Source organism: Apteryx mantelli, chromosome 30 (assembly GCF_036417845.1).
Source record: "Apteryx mantelli isolate bAptMan1 chromosome 30, bAptMan1.hap1, whole genome shotgun sequence".
Taxonomy (NCBI): domain Eukaryota; kingdom Metazoa; phylum Chordata; class Aves; order Apterygiformes; family Apterygidae; genus Apteryx; species Apteryx mantelli.
The window spans coordinates 1,338,827-1,362,016 of NC_090007.1; the positions used below are offsets into that span (position 1 = coordinate 1,338,827).

Below are 23,190 nucleotides of genomic sequence, written 5' to 3' on the forward strand. Positions count from 1 at the left end.
TCTAAGGCTCCCAGATGACCGGTCTCTGCAGTGACACAAGGGCAATGAGAAAGGCTTCAGACCGCTCAAAGTCTGCAGTTTGGCCTGTAGATTTGCCTGCAGTAGTAGTAAGGAAAGGGGTGTTTGTGTATATATATGTATGTATGTATGTGTATATATATGTGTGTGTGAACATATATGTATGTGTGTGTGTCATAAAAGGTTACATTTTGGGGAATTTTTGCTTCCAGGCTTGTTCACACATCTGTTGAATGAGCCTTGTGTTCTGTACACGCCTCCTCCCCCACTGACTTCAGCAGAACAGTTGGGTGTGTTACGGCAGGGGCTGGTTCAGCACCGATTCCAAGGGAAAACGGCTGCGGTACCGCACGGAGAATTTCTCATCTAGTTATTTAAGCATGATCCCGCTTGGGGCAGGATATTCAGCTGAAAGTGTTGTCACTGCAGACTGGCTGAAAACAATGAAACAAGGGTAAATTACTAACAATTTGCTTTAACAGTGGTTGGAAAACTATTTTTAGCTACTTTGAAATGCTATTTGAATGCATACATGTATAATAGTCACAGTCAATGTAATCGACAAACCCTATTTCTTTTTCCATAACATTAAAAAAAAAAAAAAGTAGCTTAGGGGCATATTGTGCTGGGAAAGCTCTTAATGGCTATGTTACTTTGATTATTTACCAGTTCCCTATCTTCTCAAGACGTATTGACTGTGCTAGCTATGCCTAACCATACAATGAGTATATTGTAACTTGTGGTTCTGATGTAATTCCCCCCAAACACTCTTTCCACAATGAAAACTTTAACTTACTTGAAACCAAACTCCGTGGCCTTTCCATCTCCTTCATACAGAGCTGTGTAAAGTTCCAATAAACATGCTCTCCCTGGCTTACTCGGTATAATTATTCTCTGAGGCTCTGCAAAAGGCCCAGTATCCTTTGTCAATAGAAGCTATAATAAGCATAATGCTCTAATAAAGTGTATTCCATGCAGTATTTGCTTTGACTTCTTATTTTAGTGTCGTTAGGGCTTTCTTGTAATCTTCCTCAAATTCCACGTGGCTGACTTTCTTCCTTAGCATGTGATTCTATTTTGGGGAGAAGCAAAATAAATTTGAGATTATAAAAAGCAAAAGCATTCTGCTTACAGATTCCGAGGGAAGATAGGTGGCTTTGAATTCATCTGAATGCTTGTGTAGCACAGGGAAATATTTAAGATGCTGTTGGCTGCTTAGGAGGCTGAGCTGTACTTGCGCTCAGGAAAGAGACTTATTGTAATAAGAGAACCTTTAAAGGACTGAGCGTTTTCTCTGTGCGTGAAGTGACTTAAAAGTATATAAAAGGCAGAGACATTTCTTTTAATGTCCCCACATTATTGACTGGGAAGTTTTCTGCTGCTTTCTCAGCTCCACCAAAATGGAGCAGCTCTGCCAGCTGACTCAGACCTGTGCCCTCGTCTGTGCAGTCTTTCCTTTTCCCTTTGAAAAGAGCTTGGCGACTCCTTTTACCATTTTAACGTAACCTGCTTTTAGGCCTCCAAAGTAGAAAATGGAAGGCTTACTATTAAACTGTGGCTGAAAAGCTGAAGAATGGGCAGTGATAAAGGTAGTAGCTAAAATAAAAGATTGTGGGAAAATAGTATTGACCAAAGTGTCTTCACTTTAAAACAGCCTGAGGATTTCTTGCAGCAAGGTCTGTTTGGCGGGCAGCAGTCGTTCTCACTTGTTGTTCAGTTCAGATTTATTTGGTGTGCAAATCCAGGTAAGTCCCTGTTTCTCTGCTTACAGCCTAAGATGAGAATATTGCATCTGCATGGCATTTAACATCAGCACTGGGTTTAAGATTTGGAGGCAAGGAAGATGAATGTGACTGCTTTAGTTGGAGGGCTCCCCCTCTTCGAGCATTTGCTTATCTGTAGAAAACTCAAAACTCATTTTAAAAGCTTTCCACCCACTCAGCCCGCAGGAGACGCATAGTAGAGAGGGAAATATGAAAGTGGTTGAAGGGGTCCTCACTTAGCTCAGTCATGGCTGATGCTGTAAAATCTCCTGATCTCATAAAACGATAGCTCTTGCACACGAGGCCAATAAATTAATGTGACGTTTTGGTGCAGCTGAAATACCCTTTGTACGCTCAGAAAAGAAGGGCATGGAACCCTACACCGTGTTGTTAAAACTTCCCCTGCCTGTTTTAAATGTCTTGAGTGTTGATGCTTTCAGCATTTCCCAGCTTAGATCTGTGGAGCTAGGGAGAATTCTCCGGAAGCTTTGTGATACTCAGCCTAAACTTCCCCTTCTTTTATCTCCTTCTATAACTTAATACGCTCTTGTGCCACTGTAGCCCAGCTTCCTGCTTAGTCTTTATGCACTTCAGTTGTATGCGGAGTTGCTATCAAGCCCTCGCAGACAAGGACGAACTCCACGGTGGTCTAGCCAGGATATACATATTTAGTTCTCAGTCTGCCCACTGAAATCAGTGCCTCTTTTCAGACCATAAGTGAAGATATAAGCTGTGTTTGCATTGCTTTTAAATCCAGGGTAATTTCTGGACTCAAAGGTCTGAAGAGTTATCCCTATTCGTTTCTGAAACTATTGCACATGAAAAAAAAAATTTAATAGCAAAATTGAAAGAGACTCATCCTTCTTATCACCTTTCATCCAAAAGATTGGGTTTTGGTGCTCTAGTATTGTATTTTTGCTGCTGGAATGTTAGAACAAAGCTGTGTGTTTTCCTTGTAGGAGCTGCAAGGACAGATTGATGTATTTTTAGTTTTGCTATTATTAAGATTATAATAACCCGAAGTGTTTTTTTAAAATATCGGTATTACTCTTCACAGTCCCTGTTTTGAAAGATACCATGGATGACTAGGTGGTGTTTTTTGTCTCACACCACCTGCATCTGACTTGCTTAAGCAAAGCGCAAGTGTTCCCGGACTTGACTGTTGGCAGTCAAGGGTTGTGGGGTTTCAACACACAAAACTACAAAAACAACTTTCAGTTCAGTGCTTTGTACAAAATACTCATTTTTCCATCCCTTTTGTTTGGGTTAGATCACAAAATTGCTTAGGTTTCATAAACATCTTCCTGAAATGCAGAACATGTATTTTACTTTAAACTTGAGGATACTTGCAGGTCTTTTAAAATCTTCTTATAAGAGTGGTTAACATTTTGCTGAGGCAGTTGTGGAGCAGCAGAGTTTAAATGGTGCCTGAAGAAGTACAAGGGTTTATAAGCCAATTTTAAGAGCGAAGAGGAAATTCTCCTTTCCGTGTTGGTATCCAGCCCATCCGAAGAGTAGGAAGAAACGCTGGAGATGAGACTGAGGCCTGAGCGCTGGAGGCTCGTGAGTTGTTGTCGTGGTTCCTGCAAGCAGAGGAATGGCGTTTACGTGGCTTAGTCATCTCGGGCATTGAGAAGGTAGGAGAGGAAGCTGCAGGTGATCCGAAAGGCGGAGATTCAAAGCGAGAGTCTGTAACACCGGCCAGGGAGGTGAGAGGTTTTGAAGTGCAGCACTGGTTCATGCCAGAACAAGCTGCAGTTTTCTCTCCGCTGAAGCAGTGGTTATTTCCGAGGCGGCAGTGCTGTAACTGGCAATGCACGGTTCACACCTGCGTTGGCATGCTGCTTTGAAACTGGTACTAAAACTTGTTCTGCTTTTCTGTTCTCCCTTCCTTCCTAAATAACTTTGCTCCGAATACCGGCCAAGACCTCAGAATTTCACAGCTGCTCTGAAGCACAAAGGGAATGAGGAGTTTCAGGGACGTTTTGCGGCCTCGTTCTCCGAGCAGTGCTCCCGTGGAAGCTGTGAGCGCTCACCGCTTTGCGGGCAGCAATGGGTTTTCTCCTGCGTACTTCACCTTTTGAGGGAACTGAGCAGAAATGCAGGGAGGCTGAGCGCAGAACAGACTTTGCAGTGCAAGTTCTGATTTATTTACCACTCTCAACCCCTAACAGCCCTTAAGCATCTGGACTAAAGCCTCGCTTTGGTTTCTACTTTAAATTACATGGTGGAGCATTTATTATATATCTGGCTATCTGTATTGTTTTATGTACTAATACATGAGCCGAGCGGTGGCTCCAGACCCTCCAAAGAGTACAGTGAGACCCTTCCAGTGATGGAGCTGCTCAGCCTCAGGCAGGCGGGCTGGTGCCGTCTGTCCCCGCTGGTGCTTCCATGCACCAGGAATGCTTCTGCCGTCCTTAAAGGCGCTGTGCTGCGCTGGGCACGCAAGCCAAGGAGAAACCTGAAATGGCATCGGGCTTTGCATTTCAAAGCCAGTGCCTTGCTAGTTGAGTTACAGCCTCTGGGTGTTGACTCCAGGTAACAACTGATGTAAATACTTACCTTTGCCCTCTGCTTTTTTTTTAAAATACGTGGTCTAAAAATAAGCGCGGAGCGCTGAAGTGACTCAGGGAGCGCAGATCTGCAGCGCAGAGGTGGGGACTGCGTGTAGCTGCATTGGCAGTGCTGCCGAGGTCCCCACCCAGCTGGCACCAAAGCGTTAGCACATAAGTTGGCGAGAAGGTGGAGTAAAAACCAGACCTGTCCACAATAGCATTTACGAGTTAACTGTACTCTCCTGCGGGGTTTTCAGGCTTACCCTGCAAACAAGGTCTCATGAATGTCCTGTAGCTTAGCTGGCAGATGTGTCCTAGAGGATTTCATATTCTCTCAGCCAAGTAATCATTTCCTTTGATGGGAAGGAAATGGAGCTACATGTCTCTAGGGATGCTGTCTCCTTCCAAAATCCTTGGCCAGTCTGTCTCTTAAACTGCTCTAGTTTCAAAATACTTATGCAATTAAGGGATCTTCTGGTAAGGACAGAGCTGCATTTGAGACACTTGCCCTCTTTCCTCTGTCCAGCTCCAGCTGCTACTAACATGGGAAATGGATATCCAAAAAGAGTAAAACCTGCTTTAAAGAAGCTTTGCAAGCCTGAAATTCCAAAATTTGGAGTAAATTCGGTTCTCCCTGCAACTCTTGAGTTACCGCTGTTTGTCTCGGCAGATAGCGCTGCCGGTAAGGGCTGTGTGCTGCTTCCCAGAACAGAGACGGGGCAGAACTTGTGCAGTTTTTCTAGTAACAATGAATAATGTCATTTGAAACTCCTGTGTTTCTGTCATGACCTCACTCGGGCTTCCTGACTGATCACCCGAGGGAGGACTAAACTAAGTCAAAAGCCGGGGCGCGAGGTGACGGCGGCGCGGAGGCTGGCCTGACGGCTCTCGGGGTCCGCGGCATCGCGGCAGCCTGCGCGCCGCTGGCTGCAGGCGAGGGCCACCCTCATCCCTTACCAGCCGTGTCGCCCGCGACGCCTTCTCCCAAACTCGGCGGAGGCTCTTGCACGGGCCGGGGACAAGCACGGCGCCGGGGCGGGAGCCGCGCTCTCGCGGCCGGGCTGCCCCGTCGCTGTGCACCTCTGCTGCGGAGCTGGTGAACGTGACCTGCTAAAATCGGGCTGTTCTGCGTGATTTTGTGCAGTCAGCCCTATCCGTGCTGCAGAAGTGCCTTGTACGTGCTCCGTGCTCCGAGGAAAACCTTGAGACTCGGTTGAGAGCTCAGGTGGTGTCTTGCGCTGGCTGCGGCATAAATTGAGAACTGAAAGCGCTGGGTTTTGTTCCTACCCAAATCGTGCGAAGAACCAAACGTACTTCTTTGTTCGTCCCCCCCAAAAAAGAAAAAAGCTCAAACACGTCAAACGTGTTGGCTTGAGTTGCCTTTTGTAGCAGGGTATGACCACATTTTTGTGGTGGTTTTGGATTGTTTCCATCTGGAAACACATGCAGCTAGATTTTTTTGAGCTGGGGAAAAAATAAATCCTAAAACTAATGACTCTCGATATTGACCTGAAAGATAAGACTTCTCTTGTTACAGAATTGATTTTATTTAAAGTGCCTAGTACATGAGAAGTGATGTTGCTCTAATTGCTCTTTCTAGTAGCTTTATACAGTTTGTCAATACACTTTATCTTCCCTTTTATCTAAAATGTCAACTGTTTGATACCTCTTCTGCTTTGCTGAAAGATGCCAAACTAGTTAGACTGAAAGCAAAACAGGAATGATTGGAACTCACGAGATTTTGAGATCGGACTGGGAAAACCCAGTTGTGGTTCACCCTGAAGGGCCTGGCGCTGCCGGACTAGCGCTGCTGCTGGTTGCCATAGGGAAATTAAGGATCTTAAAATGCGTGGCCTAGTTGCAGCCTGTTGGAATTAGGCTGTAATTTATCTGGGGAGGGACAGCGATCCGACTGGACGTCGCATAAACCTGAAGGAGCTTACGGACACCTCTGTAACGTGTTTGTGGCTGAAGTAAAACACTTCGACTTCCCTGCCCTTCTTCTGCACTCGTTGTGCTCCTCGAGCCACAGATGCTGCAGAAGAAGGTGTTGAAAAGAAGGCAGATCGTGTAAACGCTGCTCCGAAGTGTGTTTAAATCCTCACCCTGCTCAAAATGACAGTGAAGCTCTGCCTCTTTAAGGCAGCATCTCTCCCCGTCCTCCTGGACGGCTCGGTCAGCAGAGATCCTTGCTGTGCTCTCACCGAGTATTGTCTCACCCCATAGAAATCTGGAGGTCTTTAAAAAAAATAAAAAATAAAAAAAAATGCTGCACTCAGGAAAAAATTCAATAGCTCATTCAGCTGTTAAGCTACTGATGCAGGAAGTGTAAAAGAAAAATGGAGCCTGCTTTGTTCTGCCCAGACAAGGAGTAAATGCCATCGCCCTAACAGCCTTTTTCTGTTCCAAAAAAGCATGAGGTCATCTTTAAAAGAAGTAACCACCAAATGGGTTTACACTGGGTTACGAGTCCCAAGCTCCCCCGTGGTCCCCCCGCTCCTCCTGGCAGCAGCCTGCCGGGGGCTCGGGCTGGGGCAGAGATGGGCATTGCCTCCCGGGGGAGCTCTGCTCCGCTCCGCTCCGCACCTGGCCCGCGTCCAGCGGCAGTGTGGGAAGAGCGCTGTTCCCCAGCGCAGGGTCAGCGCAGGCCAGGAGCTGCTAGCGAAGAGTTCTCGAGGTCTTTTCCTCTTCTGGAGAGAAAATCATTCCCTCGTCTCTCCCCGAAGAACGGCGCTAGGAAAATCGTGCTCGAGACGCAAATTCTGAAAGTAGTTTTAATAAGCAGCATTAGGGATCCTTTCTGCAGCCCTTCGGGAGATGTGGGCCATCGCGCCCGTGACGTGCAAGCGCCCGGAGTTGGGTCCCTGCAGAGCGGCTCCGGGGTGTGGGTGGGTCTTCATGCTGCGCTCTGCCCGGCTCCGCTCTTGGCTAGCTGAAGGCACTAGCCAAGCACTTTCGAGCAATATTCTTTGATTTGGGGATGGGGAAAAGAGGGAGGTAAAATTTGCTAAGGGGGAGAAATCCTATAGGATCACGGCTGTGGTTTGCGGAGGAACCGGAGCTTTCATCTGGGAGCAGGATTCAATGGAGTTAAACTCATATTTGACAGGCGAAAATGCCTGGATTTTCAATAGAAGTACCCTAAATTGAACAATTATGGTTCTTGACAATACGAGGTCTTGGCTGCCTGCTCTCCTAGGCGGAGTGCTTAGGAGGACGCTCGCCTCTGTGGCCGTACCGCCTTGGGCCTGGCCTGGGCTGGCGCTGCCCGGCGTGCACGCTTTGCGCATCCAGTGCCCGCGCTTTGCGCATCCAGTGCACATGCTTTGTGCATCCAGTGCACGCGCTTTGCGCATCCAGTGCCCGCGCTTTGTGCATCCAGTGCACGTGCTTTGTGCATCCAGTGCACGCGCTTGCGCATCCCGTGCATGTGCTTTGTGCATCCAGTGCACGTGCTTTGTGCATCCAGTGCCCGCGCTTTGCGCATCCAGTGCCCGCGCTTTGCGCATCCAGTGCCCGTGCTTTGCGCATCCAGTGCCCGCGCTTTGCGCATCCAGTGCACGTGCTTTGCGCATCCAGTGCACGTGCTTTGTGCATCCAGTGCCCGCGCTTTGCGCATCCAGTGCACGTGCTTTGTGCATCCAGTGCCCGCGCTTTGCGCATCCAGTGCACGCGCTTTGTGCATCCAGTGCACGCGCTTTGCGCATCCAGTGCACGTGCTTTGCGCATCCAGTGCCCGCGCTTTGCGCATCCAGTGCCCGTGCTTTGCGCATCCAGTGCACGCGCTTTGCGCATCCAGTGCCCGCGCTTTGTGCATCCAGTGCCCGTGCTTTGTGCATCCAGTGCCCGCGCTTTGTGCATCCAGTGCCCGCGCTTTGCGCATCCAGTGCACGTGCTTTGCGCATCCAGTGCCCGCGCTTTGCGCATCCAGTGCACGCGCTTTGTGCATCCAGTGCACATGCTTTGCTGCAGTGACCCTTTTCTGAAGTGCAGTTCTGTTAAGGCAGCGATCCAGAAGGGAGTTCTCCTGTCCCTGAACATCCGCAGATCCGTTCTCCGGCAAGGACTTTCCAGCATGCCTTGGTGGCTCGTTGCATCAGCCCCTCGGTGGGAGGATGGATGGCTGGGAGACTCCTCAGCCAGCTGCAATAGGGGATGTAAAAGCACAGCGAAGTTGCTGGGCGTCCTGAGGTACATTCTTCGGATGCTTTTCATCCGGCAGCTTGAGCACAGTGACATCCGTAAACGGCAATCTCATAGCTGTTTTTATCTGGGGGAAAAAGACAAAAGAAGCAAAACTCCAGCAGCTACTCAGATGTTCACTTGTTTATTTAGCCTGTTAGGAGTGGCTGCCGCCAGCTATGAGAAGTATGGGAGGAATTCAGAAACGAGAGGGATCAGTGCATATTTATTTCCTAGTGTAATACTTCCTGCCATTAGGCTGGAGGGGACTGTGGGTGGGAGCGTGCAGGTGGCACTGATTGCACAAAAGAGAAAGGGCTTTGTTTCCGAGCGTTGCATTTTGTGCAGAGCAAATGATTAACAGTTTGGGGTGTCGAGTTTTGCATTGCGGCACGGCGAGGCACCTCTCGTAACGTGCAGGTCGGAGGCATGTTGAGGCAAGCCTGGTTTCTCGGCGCGCGGAGACGCTGCCGAGGGTGGCAGTTTCATCCTCGTGACTCGGGCTCTGTTGCAATATTTCGGTACAGCGCCAAGGGCAGGTGGCGCGAGGGGAGCGATCCCGTCCCGCGGGGAGGGAGCAAGGTCCGAGGGTTCGCGGGCAAACCTCCGCCGCGCGGTGACCCGCCGCCGGGCCGAGCTTTCCCCTGCTGCTGCTGAACCAGGCCTCGGAAGGACGTTTGGGCAGGGTTTGAAACGCGGTTGGAGGCTGAGCGGGCAAAGTGCTCCTGGGAGGCAGACGGGGATGCTCGGCCGGGGGAGGCGGCTGCTCGGCGCGGCGCTCGTGCTGAGTCACGGCGTGCCAGAGCCAAGGGCTTTACTGTCACCGCTGTTGCTACACTGCGCTGACTCAAGAGCTGGGATTTTTTTTTTTTTCTTTTAACTAAAGCAGCCAAAATCATTACATTTGTAGCCTACTTGGTGCATGAAAAATTACCTTATGAATAAGAAAACCTTTGCAAGAACAGGAGGTCTCACTCTGCACAGTAATAAGTCAGTCTCGTTTTGACCTCAGAGTTGTGCAGAACAGACGCTAAGTACTGAAAGTGCAAAATAGCATAGTTTAAATGTGCTTTTTAATGCTTGCCTCAGTGAAAATATTAGAGTACTAATAGTAACTTATTACATGAAGTACCTTATTTTGTAAGCACGGAAAAAATCTTTTTTCTGACCATGTAAGGAGAATGTGAACAGGAGAAATGTGATTTATAACACTTATTGTGATCCTTTAAATATTTTTATTTAGTGATAAAACTTGTGATTTTTTTTTTTTTGAGCTGCAGATTGAATCGATGCAGGATGCATCCTGATCTGCTTTCAGTTCATAACGTGCAGATCACTTTGAAATAGTGAATCCTGATAGTCCCAGAATTCATTCTTGCCTGTTGGACTCTGTCTTCCTGTGCTTTTCCTCAAATAGGTAGAAGCGCTCATGAGACATTTGTGCTCCAGGCAAATCACAGCTGTCGACTCGTTTGCCTCATTCCTGGGTCTGCGCTGCCAGTGCTCTGCCCTCCTCCGCGCTCCGGCTTCCCTGCTCGGTGCTGCAAGCCTTCGTGCTCCTTCACTGCTGCTCCTTGTGCTGGGGCACATCCGGAAACACTGGATAACGCAGCCTTGTCGGGTTCCTGTGTTCTCTTAATGTCCCTCTTTCCCTGTAGCTGTCTCTGCAATGTTTTACCTACTGTAGCAGAACTATTTTTCATGCACCACCCTGCAGCTATGTAGTCGTGAACGTCTTGATGTAGTCCGAGTCCTATTGATATCTCCGCAATCTGGGATCTGCGGTTGTCTGGTGAGCGCAACCCGCAGTCTCCTGCCGGCTCGCGTTGCTGCTGGCGGAGCAGGGACGGCAGCGCGGCGAGCTGCGGGACTGCGCCATGGCTTCGGCCCTGCCGGCATCGCTTACGCGACGGCCTGAAAAACGCGTGCTGAGTTACGGCCGCGCTAATACAAGAGGAGCGGTTCTGACACTGGGGCTGTTCTCTGGGAAGCGCTGCCCTTCCCTGGAATGCTGCTGCGGGGAGACCAGGCACGGCTTGGCCGGGAGGGCAGAGGTGTGCCGGCAGAGGAGGGACGAGGGAAAATTTATTTCCACCTCGGTTATTTCTGTTGATGTGACTCAGCAAAAGCAGAATATTGTTCTTGTTCGGCAGAGTCATAGCAGATACTCGGAAAGGAAAAGTCTGCCCCAGCCCGATGCCAGCCCCTCTCCGGGGGTGGAGGGAGGAGGCCGGTCGTGGCGAAACACTGAAGTGTTATATCCCATCTAAGCGGAAGGAGGGCTGGGTGCGCACGTTGCTTATCCGAGGTCAGATGACAAAGTGGAGGCGGGAGGATGGACATGGGACCTGGGTGTCCTGACTGTCTTGTGCTTTCTCCCCAGGCCCAGCTGCAGTTGTCACCTCCTGTCCTTTTCCAAGTGCAGATTTTCTAAAACATGCAGTTGGGAAAGGGGAAGACTCAGATGCCTCCTGCAAGTCATCCTGATTTGCATCACAAATAATTTGCTCCGGTGTGCTTCTGTATGGCTTTTTTTCAAATAGCTTTGCCTCACGAGTTATTTACACATCTGTAGAAGTCTGGTGAATGACATCTTTGAAGTTTGTTTTGGCTTTTAAAAAGTCCTGAGGACGCCCTTCGTGTGCCATGCAGCAACCCACTGCATCTTTTGTACTGATGGTTTCCAGCTGCTAATGACGCACTTAGTTAATTATTCACCAAGGTAACCAAAGGCTTTTTTAAATTCTCGCCAGGCAAGGCAGTCCTGGAACGCGACCTGCCATCGCAGCCGGTACCTGCCGCATTCCAGCCGGCAAAACCCCGAAGCGGCGCAGCTTGCTCCGTGGAAACGCGCCGAGGGGTGCACGGGGGGCGCGTGGCGCCGCCGGGACCCACCTCGCCCCTGGCCTGACCCGAGCCGGCGGCCGCCCCTGACTTGCCTGGCGAGCCTGGACCGCGGCCGCTCGCGAGCGTCTGGAGCCGGGCGAGAGCCACGCACGCGCAAGCGTCGCAGCACGGGGCACACGGCCGCAGCGGCTCCCCCGGCCAAGGCTTGTGCGCTCAGCCTGGTCTCCAGCAAAAGTCCCCTCGACCAGCACGAGGACTTGGCTGGTGAAACTTGGAGGTTTAAAATACTGCGCTGTTGCCATGAGGGGCCGGGAGCTGCTTGGCTCGGCAGCCCCGTTCTGCAAAGAGCTCCGTGCCCGGCTCCTGCAGGAGGAGCCCGAGCGGCAGGATTTGCTCCACGACATACTTAGGAAAACACGTCCTTTCCTCAGCCAGCTGCGGCTGCTGCTGCGGCTGCTGCACGGCAGCTTGTGCTTCTCCCAGGCGTGCAGCGCTACGGCGTAACCAGAGGTTCCCTTAAGTAACTTGCCTTTGACTGATTCATCAGCCTTGTTCCATAAACAGGAAGCTGTAAAAGTACAAGCAGGTGATCTCGTGCTGTCGCAAACATAAATTATATCTGATTGCTTGTGTTTCTTTTCCTCCAGCTGCCTACTAACTCCTTATCCAGGTGAAAAATTATTTTATCAAAGAGCAGTTAAGTGTTGGCAGTAATAAGGTCTTTCGAGGTCGTGGCAGGGATTTCAAAAGACCTTGGCTTTGGGACGGAGCTCTGCCCCGGTCTGGTGCTCTGCGCTGCTTTGCAGTGCTTCGAGACAGCCGCTGTCCTCGGAGCGCGTCCCGTGAGCCGGCGGGAGCGTCTTAGGAATGCGAGTGATCGAAAGATGGCCAGAACTGGCTGCTTGTAAACCAGCTGCGTCCGGGGCAAAGCTTTCCTGCTTTTTCCAGGGGTTCGTGACACAAACGTTGGCAGCAGCGCTGCTGCAGCTGCCGCCCAGGTCTTACTCAGGCCCTGCAAGGGAGTCACGGCCCTGGCGCTCGGAGCTGAAGGCGAGCTGCTGGAGCCGCCGCTGTGCCGAAATCCGAACGGATTCGGGGGCGGGTGAGGTGCTTCACACTGTGCTCTGCGCCCGAGGAGCGAGCTGGCTTCCTCCAGCCTGGAGGCGCTGCTTTTCCACGGAAAAGAGTTCAAACTGGGGCGTACGCTGCGCTCTTCTCGGAGCGCGAGGCCGGGCCGAGCCGAGCCGAGCCGCGTGCAGCACGTCGCCCGAGGCAGCGGCAGGTCTCGGTGCCGTCCGCGCGGCACGGCGCGCCGGCCGAGCCCCTGCTAGCGTCCTGCTGCCTTTGCTCGGAACCGCAGCGCCCCGTCCTGCGGAGCCAGAGTCCGAGTTCAGGTGCGCCCCCGGTGTTACTCGCGCGAGGCAGCCCTGCCTTGGCTTCTTCCCTTGCAGCACTGTGGCTTAGGAAATCGGAGCGTGGAAGAGGGATGTTCCCCGCGAGGCCAGCCTGCTTCCTCCTCAGGGTTTCCACAGTGCGGTGCTTTATTTCAACAGAGTGGCTTCCTATGTTTCCCTGACTAACTTATTCCAGGATTTGAGAGGTGGAGACTTCCAAATAACCCCTGCTAATTTAGGGAACCATCTAATAGCAGAGTTGGTAATGTTGGCCAAAGCACCGTTTGTTTGGTCCCTCGGTGCTCAGCGTTGCAACTGACGCTGAAGGCGCTTCGCGGATCGCAGAGTTCAGCGCGCACCGCGTGCCGCTGCCAAGCAAAATAATCCCAGAGAGCGCCGTTGTGGTCTGCAGTAAACTCTTTTCACGTCTAAACATAGGCTAGACAGCTTGAGGTCTGCTAGTTTTTTGGATGGGACGGGCGCTTCCCCCCCTCCTCCCCGACAGACGCAGCAGTTCAGCGTCTGCTTCGAAGCTGCCTGTCCTGGGACGAAGGCTGCGGCGGGCTCCGATTCCAGCCGGCACGGAGGGGCTGCGGGAGGCAGCTGGGCTGGGGAGGATGCTCACGTCCGCGCCGGTGCCGGGCCTCCCTCTTCCCGCTCTGCCCAGCCTCGGCTACCGGTTCGTCCGTCGGGACGGTTGCAGGGGAGGAGGCAGCACCGGCTTCGGTCCTCTCGCTCTCCCCTGCTCCCCGCAATTATTTTCTGGTCGCGGGTTGAGTCACCGTCAGGCAGCGCAAATAAGGGACTTCGCGTGCCGCCTCCGCAGCAGCCGCGTGGAGGCAATCGTAGAGCAGCGGTCTGAGGGTATCGCTAGCCCGCCCGCTTGCCGCACGTCACGGCCCCGTAGCGCCGCGCCGGTGTGAGTGACACATTGCTCAGCGACGGATTATTTTGGTCGTGTAGACAAGTTTCCTCCGTGTCAGCTGCTGCTTTTACATTTCTAGGAAAGTCGTCTGATTGCCTGGGGTTGTTCCTGCCGGCGCAGCCGACTGCAGTGCGGTGGCCGTAGGGGCGCAGGGACCTTAATGCTCCAAGATTGCGGCATCGCTGAGCATGGACGAAGGGAATCTGGTGCCTGCCGTGCGCAGCTGGACTGTGGCGGCAATGCTGGCTGTTTGCCGGGCTGTAACGGCGTCGCCGGAGCGCTTGACCTTTTGCAGGAGGAGCGTCCTTCCCCCTCCGTGCAAGACCCTCGGTGTCGCCAGGGTGCAGCCGAGGCGCTTGCGGAGCGCGTAAAGGGGTCGCGCTGCAGAAAGCGCTCAGCCCTGCTCGGTGCTGGGTCACGCTGTCGCACGTCGAACAACTCGTCTCCGCGGGCATCGTTCCAGCAGGAGAGCGTTGCGCTCTTCTTGTTTTCATGTTCAGCTGGGCCCTTATTTTGCAGGATTTTTATGAAAAACTTCATTTGCGACACATGCTATCGATGTGTCTCACGCTTTCATATCCGCTCAGCTAATTGACCTCGATTCTGTGCTCCTTCCCCAGCTTCCATTCAGTGCTTTGGCCACCTGAGAAACCCTCTGTTCCTTGCCTGATCCTTGACTTTCCACCTGCCACCCAGCTTATTAGGACTGTCTGTCGCTCTTCCTTTCTTATTCTACTCTTTTGAGGGACACCCAGTATGGATATGAATAAATGGCGTAGATCTAAGTTTGCACAGTATTGAAAGTCCCTGATTACTGTTCTGAGCCTTGTGCAGAGGAACTTCTTGACACAGATTGCAAGCGTCTCAGGGCAGGACTGCGTGCAGAGTGAGAGAGCAGTGAAAGGAGCAGATGAATAGTGAGGGTGAACGGGCAGGAGCTGTGCAGAAGCCGTCGCTGAGCAATGTCCTGGTCCACCTCCTCTCTAACTAGCTCGTTGCGAATGTTGCATGTCAGATTATACAAGCTGGAAAACTTCTGCTCGCTTTCCAATCTGCTGAAGGCATCCAACAGAGCTTTCTGCAGACAGCGTTTTGTTTTCCACTCTAGTCAGCAAGTTGGTCTTTTTGTTCGCCTTTTTTTTTTTTTTAATCAGAAAGATCTTGAAATGGCACAAGAGCACTAGTTAAAGGAAAGGAGAACTTGAAGCAGAATCAGGAAACGTTACGTTGGTGTCATCATTTTAGAGCTCGTGGAAGCCCTTTGCACATGACTGTCTGCAGGGCCCGGTGCACACAGCAGGAATCTTGCCGGCTGGGTCGCTTGCCAGCTTTTTAAGCAGATGCATAGCAGCGCGGTGGTTTTGTGTGTGATGCCAACCTCTCTCTCTCCCCCCCCCCCCCTTGTTTTGCAGTATTCTCAAGTGCTGGGGCCTAGAACCGATGGCAGACAATGTCAACAACTAACAACATAGCACAGGCCCGCAAGCTGGTGGAGCAGCTCCGCATCGAAGCTGGCATTGAGAGGATCAAGGTGAGCCTGGGAATTGGGAGCAGACGGATGCACGACACTTCTCTGGTGGGCAGGGGCAGAGGGGGAAGAGCTCTGCAAGTGCTTTGAGCCTTCCCTGCGTGTGCACGCTGCTGTGACGTCTCTGGCTCAGATGTTGCAGCACTTCCTGGCGCAGACAGCTTCCCCGGGGCGCCTGTTGCATGCAGGAGGCAGGATGGCTGCCTGGGTAGCTTCTCCTGGAGCGTGCGAGTGTCGCAGGTGACTGCACGATCTGAGGGCAGACTGGTCATCTGAGTAACTTCCAGGATCTCAGCTGGGCACGTGCAACCTATGAGGGCACCCAAGCCACTGGGGCCAGACCCAGCAAAGCTAAAGCTCCGTTAGGGGTGCTCATGTGCGCAGCAGTCTCGTTTCCTGATTTGTTCACAGTGCATCTCCACTGTTTATTTGCAGTTTCTCTCAGAGTCTCTGCCTGGATAGTAATTTCTTAGCTGTTGCTATTCCCATTTCCTCAAAATGAAAAAATGATAGTGGCACGCCTTCATTTCTGGTTTGAGGCATATTTATGGTAGAAATATGGAAAGTTAATTTTGTGCTGCTGCTGTCTAGGATAGTAAGCTGGAATCTATTCTCAGTTGTGTATTGGCACACCAGCAATCTGCTTGGGCAGCAAAGCATCCCCAGGAATAAAGATTCCTTTAGCACTGGGGGGTTGGAGCAGGTAACGTGCCCACAACCACAGTCTCCCGAGGGTTGGAGCCGGGTCCTTTAGGAGCTCACGCACTATTCTGGGAACCTGCTCGGCGGCTGCGGTGCCCGGGCTCACTGGGCCGCGTGGGTTCTGGAGAGCAGCCTGCGCTGGGGACAAATATTAGCGTGTGGGCAGCTAGTCCGAGGCCTTGATGCCCTGTTGCTCCCTGCCCACAGCTTCCTCCCCGTCCGCGACGCTCCCCCGGGCCGAGGAGCAGGGCACCCGAGGGCACCCGTTGCCTTTATGCCTTTCGAGCCGCGGAAGAGCCGCGCTTGTCCCCCGGCTGCGCGGCCGTTCTGCTCGGCCCGTGGCTTTGTCTGTCCCCGTTTGCAGGGTCGCGAGGGCGGTGATTAGACTTCTCAGCCGTCAGTCGCCCCCCGAGAAACTCCCTGCGCGGGGAAGGAGGGCAGGTGGGTGAGAGAAGAAATCTGTTCCCGAAAAATCCCTTGTCAGTAACGCAGAGGAAACCCCTGTGAATGGCGATGAAAGGCCCAGTAAAACTGAAATACTGGTTAAATAAATAGGTATTAAATCCCCCTGATATTTTGTAATTGAATATTTTCTTTGACTCTCAGTCCCTGCTACTTCTGCAGCGACAAGTCCTTCGTCATCTCAGGTTTTGATGTGCAGGAGGAGCTGCTTTTGCTTTGAATATCTTCTTTTTTAAACCAGCCTGAGGTTTTGCAGCTGTTTTTAGGGCCGCCAGTTTCCAGACTCCAGTGATGCACCCATCAGAGGGGCTGTTTTAGGGAAAACAAAATAAATTACAGGTCTTCCCCCAGCACAGACACTGCTGACTCTTTTAAGAATTACTGTGTCTCAACTCCAAGATCCCAAATTGTGCGTGGCAAGGAGGCAGGAGGGTGTGTGTATACTTACCCGCCTTTGTAGATGTGACTATCTTAAATGCTTTGCTGAGAAAGAACAACAGTGGTGCGACCGCAACATGCCGCTGTTCAGGATGAGTGGAGAAGACGTGCTGTCTGAGCGAGCTTCAATAAAATCGTAATCCCCAAACCCAGCTCTGAATCAGTGTGCCGAGCCTGCGAGCTACTGGAGTGCAGCATCAAACGAGTCCTCGTGCTTTGTGCTAACTCCTCCGGCTTCCCTCGGTACCTCCCAGTTAAAGGAAGTGAACCGTATGTTTGCCTGCAGATAAATGAGCTAACGCACGCCCGGGATGGGGAATCGGGCTGCCCGGGGAGCTGCGGTAGCAGCAGGGCAGGAGGAATGCCCTCCGATTCCTTCCTGGCACGGTCTCGCCGGACATGGTTATTCCTCCACCCCGCTCCCCGCCAGCTCCCTGTCTGTGTGGCCGAGACCCGGGAACGAAGGGAAGCTGGAGCAAATGATTTCAGCTAGGGCTTGACACCGCAATCGAAACGCAACGCTGCCGTGCGCTGCGGTTCCCTCTTACCTGCCCTGAGTAGCCCGCACGTCTGTTAGAGACGGGCCAGACGTTCCCCAGTGACTGCGTTTCCCCTTGCCCTTCGTCCGTTTGAGCTCACAGCTGAAGCTTTAAGAGGTGCGTGGAGGTTTTCAGGACACTCGCTCTCAGAACAGGTTCATCCACGCTCCTGGCAGCTAAGCTCCTTCCCCTTGCTTTGCTCTGAGATTAGCAATAAGTACTGTCTTATGTGAGTAATAGGTTTAAGCTCGAGGCTTGACCTTGTCTCTGCAGAACAGCTGCACTCTTGGATCCTACTGAGTTTAATCAGGATGTTTAAGTACTGGCCAACAACAGTGGTGTTAGGAGCCTGCACCACTGGTGAGGCCTTCAGTACTTCGTATTACAGTAGTATCTAGAGACTCCAGGAAAAGTTATGTTGACCGATACAGGGTGTGGACCTGCATTTCCAGTAGAGAAGAAAAAGGTGGAGGAAGCCCATATTGTTTCGTTGAAGCACCGATTAAGTGGTTTGCCCAAACCTGCAGAGAACTGTGGTTTGGTCGCCAGTGCTGTCTCTCCCCATCGCTTTGCGCTCTCAGTTGCTGCCGAAAGGTTTAATAATTTTGCACGAAAGCGCAAAAGCTTTTTGTGCAGGTCGCATCGCTTTGCAGGCAGCAGCAGGGGACGCGTGTGGCTTACGTGCTGCGCCACCCTGTGCAAAGCGGCACGGGAAAGCGATTCCCAGTTAGTGCGGGGCAGAGCACCGGGAAGGCGCAAGCGTCCCGTGAGAGCGGCAGAGCCAAAGCGGCGTGACCTCTGCAGCTGCGAATCGTTCCTCTTGGGGCCTTCCCGCTGGGTGGTTGCATGTATGTTTTATGTTTGCCTTATGTTCAACCAGCTATTAAGTTAATAGCAAAGGGTTTGTTTTAGTCTCCAAAGCTACAGGAACCTCCCTGCCTTGACTCTTCCCCTGCCTCCCTCTTTCCTAATTGCCAAAACATGCAGCCATTTAATTCGCCCACCACCTAGATGCTCCACTCGGTTGTGTTGCTCGGGGATCAGAGTTCCCAGAATATATCTTTGAACTAAAATAAGCAGAGCCTTAAGTAATAGTTTCTAATGGTTTCAAAAATCCACTTTTAACATCAGAGGGTGGCTGCTTCCAAGCGGGCATTTTTGTTCTTTCTTTTTTATCCCAAAGCCCTTAAAAATTAGAACAGGAATATCTTTTTTTTTAAACCTCTTGCTCTCTGCTGAGAGTGTTTTTCCCATACTCATCACTTTCTTTATGTCAGATCTTAAATTTTTTCCATATTCACTTCCCCTTTTTATTTCTGACCGTCTCTGCAAAGTTTCTGTTACGAAAAGTTGAATGTTACGTCTTTTCCTCACCGCTGAGCCCTGGGATTCTTGCTTCCTCCTCAAAACGCACTTTAGACTTTCTTCTGAAATCTTTATGCAGTCCGTTAGTTGTGTGTTCTGCATGGGCTGAGCTTCCGGGCAGGCCCTGCGCGTTTACCTGGCTGTTCTCATTAACCTTGTTCTTTCTTGGAACATTTAGGTCTCCAAAGCATCTTCTGAGCTAATGAATTACTGTGAGCAACATGCCAGGAACGACCCGCTGCTGGTTGGAGTGCCCGCTTCGGAGAATCCTTTTAAGGACAAAAAGCCTTGTATCATCCTATAGCTTTCCTCGCTCCGGCGCGCGTGATCTCTCAGGCAGGGCACCGTTCTGTATCAACTGAAACCAAGTTACAAACTTAAAACTGCGCCGAGGGGTAAACACTAAATGTTGGATTCAAATAGAACTTAAATCTCAAAAATTGCAAGTGGTTTAGCAAAGGGTGTCTGCTCCTGAGCAGGTTCCATATTGAGAGGGGTTAAAATTTAAAAACAACAACAAAAAAAAACAGGGTTGAGGGGTGGGGGGTGCATTTTTAACAGTGCCAATTGGTGGGGTGGTGGAGGAAGTGGATTTTTTTTATTGCATTTGCCAATGGGATGCCGGACCTGAGTAACGGGACTTTGCCATTAGAAGCTTTGAACAAAGCTCTAGGTGAGTCTGACTCGGTTGGCTTCTGATTCCAATTAGCACATCGTTTCCAGAATTTCAGTCCGATCGCTCTGTCTCTTGAGAGGCAGCAAGGGAGAAGATTCCAGGTGGGTAGCTCTTTTGTAGTAAAATAATAAAAAAGAACCAAAACACAACTTAAAAAATTGCTATTGCAAATGACTAAATCGAGAATCGGAGGAGGAGGGATGGAGGCAAAGCGAAAACTTGCATTGCAATGAAACTGGGAAACTTCCTCCCCGTGTAGCGTGGCGTGTGGTTCCGCGGCATCAGCTGGCCATATGGTATTTGTAACAAAAGAATCGCACTGTGGGGAAACACTTTGTGGAGTAAAACCCATCAGCCATGAGAATTTCTGTGACTCACTCTAGGAAGTACTTGGCCCAAGGCATGGGAAATGTCATTAGGGTTTAGATCCTCTGATCGCTTCTGGGGTTTTCGTTCTCTGTATTGTTACCACTGTTTTTTTCCAAACAGAACTGCTCGGGGGGAGGATGATGCTCTTTGGCTCCAGGGGCAGGGAAGGGTTCTTCTGTAGTGCGGTATCCAGTGAGAAATCTTTTAAATAGGCCTTTTGGAGATTCTCGGTCCAAAACACTAAAACTGGCAGAATTACTAGTATCTTCCCATCTCCCCTTTTCTCACTGAGAGAGGCTGATGGAAATAGTTTCATTAAAACCAGTTGATTCGGGGAGATGAGGGAAAGGCCATAGAAAAAGTATTAAGCTCAGTTCCCATCCCCTGGCAGTCTTGAAATGCTGGTGCGATTTACCGGGGAGCTTTCTGTCCGCCAGCAGCAGACGCGTGCTCTGCAGCGCGGGAGGTGACTCCGCGCGGACGAGGGGAGAAGCCGGCGAGGCCTCCGCGTGCCGCGGCGCGCGAGCCATGGGCGGCACCGGGCAGGCGCGGAGGCAGCGCCGCGCCGCGGGTCCTCCCCGGCGGCGCGGCTCCCCGGTGCTCGGGGGAAAGATCGGAGCTCAGGGAAGTCCCACCGCGTCTCCCTCGCCGCTCGCCCCGGCGCGCGTGCTGGGCGCGTGCTGCGGAGCGCGGCGGGTCGCTGGGCGGTGGGCTCGCTCACCGGCTTTGAAGGCTGCCGGGGAGGGGAGGCGTGCGGCACCTCGGCTTTAGCTCGGTCGTCGCGTCCCGTCTCTGCTGAGCGGCGCCCAGGGCTCCGTGGCCAATACGGAGGCCGGCAAACGCTCCCCTGCAGTGGGAAGAGAGGAACGCTTCGGTTCCCCTGCCAGATACCGCGGTCCCAGTTAAAGTGAATGCAGACACTCGACTCAAAGAGCGTCTGTTTAAGTAGACGCTTATGCCAAGTTTTAGTTCAAATTCTGTTTGGGAGGAGAAGGAAAAAAATTATCTGATGTGGGATCCTGGGAGTTTTGCCTCAGCCATTTCCCCCCATGTTCTGGATTTGGTTTGAAACGTCACAGCCTCCCGCTGACGTTGTCCTTCCCGCATCGGACACCCTCGCAGGACAGCAGGCCCGGGAAGGCTTCCCCTTGCCCGGTCTGCGAGAGCCCGCGGAAGAGAGAAGCGAGAGGAGGCTTTGGCTTTCGCTGAAGCCGCCTAAATGTTCTCGCTCTTGCTGCTGTGGTTCAGTCGGAGGGAGGAAAACTTGCACGTTGATGCTGGATACTGCACTCGCTTCGGCTTGAGCAGGCGGTGGTGCGCCTGGGAGGCTTCGCGGGCCGCTTGCCGCGGGAGCGCAGGGGTCTCGCTGGCTCTCGAGGGCGCGGGGAGCTGCGCAAGGCTGCACTGGAGGTTGGCTCGTGCTGTTGATGCAGGCTGGTTTGAAAGGCGAAGGCAGGGGAAAGGAGCAGAGCCCCAGGTCGCGTGGCTGGTACCCCAGTCAGGTGGGTTGACGTCTTTGGGAAGTGAGGGCAGCTGAGGAGGGGCTTCACCCACGCGGGGCCCTGCGGCGACGGCTCCGCGGCCGGCACGGCTCTGCCGGGCTCCGCTCAGCGGGGCCGACCCGCCGGGCAGCGCCTGGGACGGCACCGAGAGGGGCTGCGGGTTAGGAGAGATGCTCCATTTACACGTCTTGGTTCTCGGTGTCTCGCCATCACTTTTTTAAGTGTGTGATCACTTGCCTTTTTAAACAAAGTTGAAAAACCACATTTTTAACACTAATACAAACCACAGCACCTCCTGCGTATGTCTTGCAGCCACTTTCCTGGGGTCGTTGCTGAACTGAGAGAGTTTTCAGCCTCCCCGCGTGTCGCGGGCTCTTGTCCTGGGCTCAGCTTGCAGCTTTGCACCAGGTTGCTGGTGACCTCCTGGTTTTTATCCCGGGCCCCGCGCTTGCGCTGCTTTTCCTTGCTCTCGGCCGCCGCGTGCTCCGTGTCGAGCGTCGGCCGTCGCCGCGCAGCTCGGCTCGGCTCGGCGAGCCTCCGCCAAAGGCAGCCGGCTGCCTCGGCCTCCCTGCAGGCTCGCAGCCCCGGGAGAGTGGCAGGCAATGCCTTTCCTTACACCTTTCATCCAGCATAACGTGAAGCTCTCAAATGCCGCGTCTGCAGCGGGAAGCGAGCGCTGTCCTGAGGTGCGCCTGGGTTTTGCCACAGCAGGGCTTTCTCTTCGCGACGAGGGAATTTCCTCTGTCCTTAATCTAGTACAGTTCCAGCCTTATTTTTCTACTCCAGATTGCTGATTCTTCCTCTATGTTAGAGACCAGTGCATGGTGCTATAGCTGGTGATCCAGGCAAATGTCCGAATGGCGGGGCAGCCGCCGAGGCGGCGTTCCGCGTTTGCAGGGCGGCGCGCGAGCGGCCGCGGTTCCTGCGGAAGCCGCGCGCTGCTTCTCCGCTCGAGACCCGGGCAGGGGAGGCCCCGCATCGCCGGCTCGCGCTGCCCCTGCGCGAGGCTCCCGAGCGCTCGCCCCTGCCTGCGACCGGCCCCGCGCGCCGCCCCGGCCCCGGATTTGCCCCCGAGCAGCTCGGCCCCTGCAGCCGCGTGTCGCTTGGTTTCCAGCCCCGGGCGATCCGCGGGCGCGTCGCGCTGCAGGACGCCGCGGCCGGTCCTGCCCTCTCCCGCGGCGTCGCAGCCGCAGCCGCACCGCGGTCGTTCCCGCGCCTCGGCAAAGCCGCTGCGTTGCGCGAGTCGCTCTGCGGTGCCGCCGGTGGGGAAGCCGGCCGGGGGGCTTGGGCCGAGCGGAGCATCCCTCGGGGAGCCTTCCTGCCCGGAGCCGGTTCCCGCTTTCCCCCAGGCGCAGCTGGCACGGCGGCCGGGGGCAGCGCTGGCCTCAGCTCTGGCCCGGCTCAGCCCGGGGCTCCGGGGCCCTGCTCCCCCCGGCACGGCGCGGCACGGCGCGAGCCCGAGGGACGCAGCCGGGAGCAGCCCAGCGGGGCGGGAAGGGGCCTTGCCGCCGGGGCGTCTGGTGTCTCTCCAATTGGTGACTCGTTAGGTGGAAAAATCCTCAACCTTTTTTTTTTTTATTTTTTTTTCCTCGTCTGAGTAAATCAGTGATCATACTGTAGATGTTTTTGTATAGCATAAATATAAGTGCAAATTACAGTAGTTGCTTGTACTTTGTTAGTGCATTTGCCAAAAAAAAAGAGAAAAAGAAAAAAAAAAAGACACTTTTCAGGACTTTTTAAGTGCTCCAGAACGCAAGGGGGGAGCGAGGAGGAGGTCGGTGCCTCCTTTGTGCTGCTGATGGGGCGGCGGGCAGCCGGTGCCAGCTCCGCGCTGGCTCCACAAAGGCCTTTTTTTGGATGTAAACACATGCCCAAATTTGTCTGAAGTTTCTTTTTAGCATGTGGTAAAGCTGTTGCCAAAA

At 52.8% G+C, this 23,190-nt stretch overlaps 1 non-coding gene across 3 annotated transcripts in view; it reads left to right on the plus strand.

Annotated features, from left to right (window-relative positions):
* LOC106486734 (uncharacterized) overlaps nucleotides 1-15,113 on the plus strand; it is a 74,976-nt gene extending 59,863 nt beyond the window's left edge. The window contains exon 3 of one of the 3 annotated variants that reach the window (XR_010886611.1): nucleotides 15,100-15,113. This is a non-coding gene — a transcript (uncharacterized protein). Of the gene's footprint in view, nucleotides 1-10,904; nucleotides 10,988-15,099 lie in introns of those variants that run through there. The other 2 variants (XR_010886610.1, XR_010886609.1) reach the window with 2 other exon arrangements.
* The last annotated feature ends 8,077 nt before the right edge of the window (nucleotides 15,114-23,190 follow it).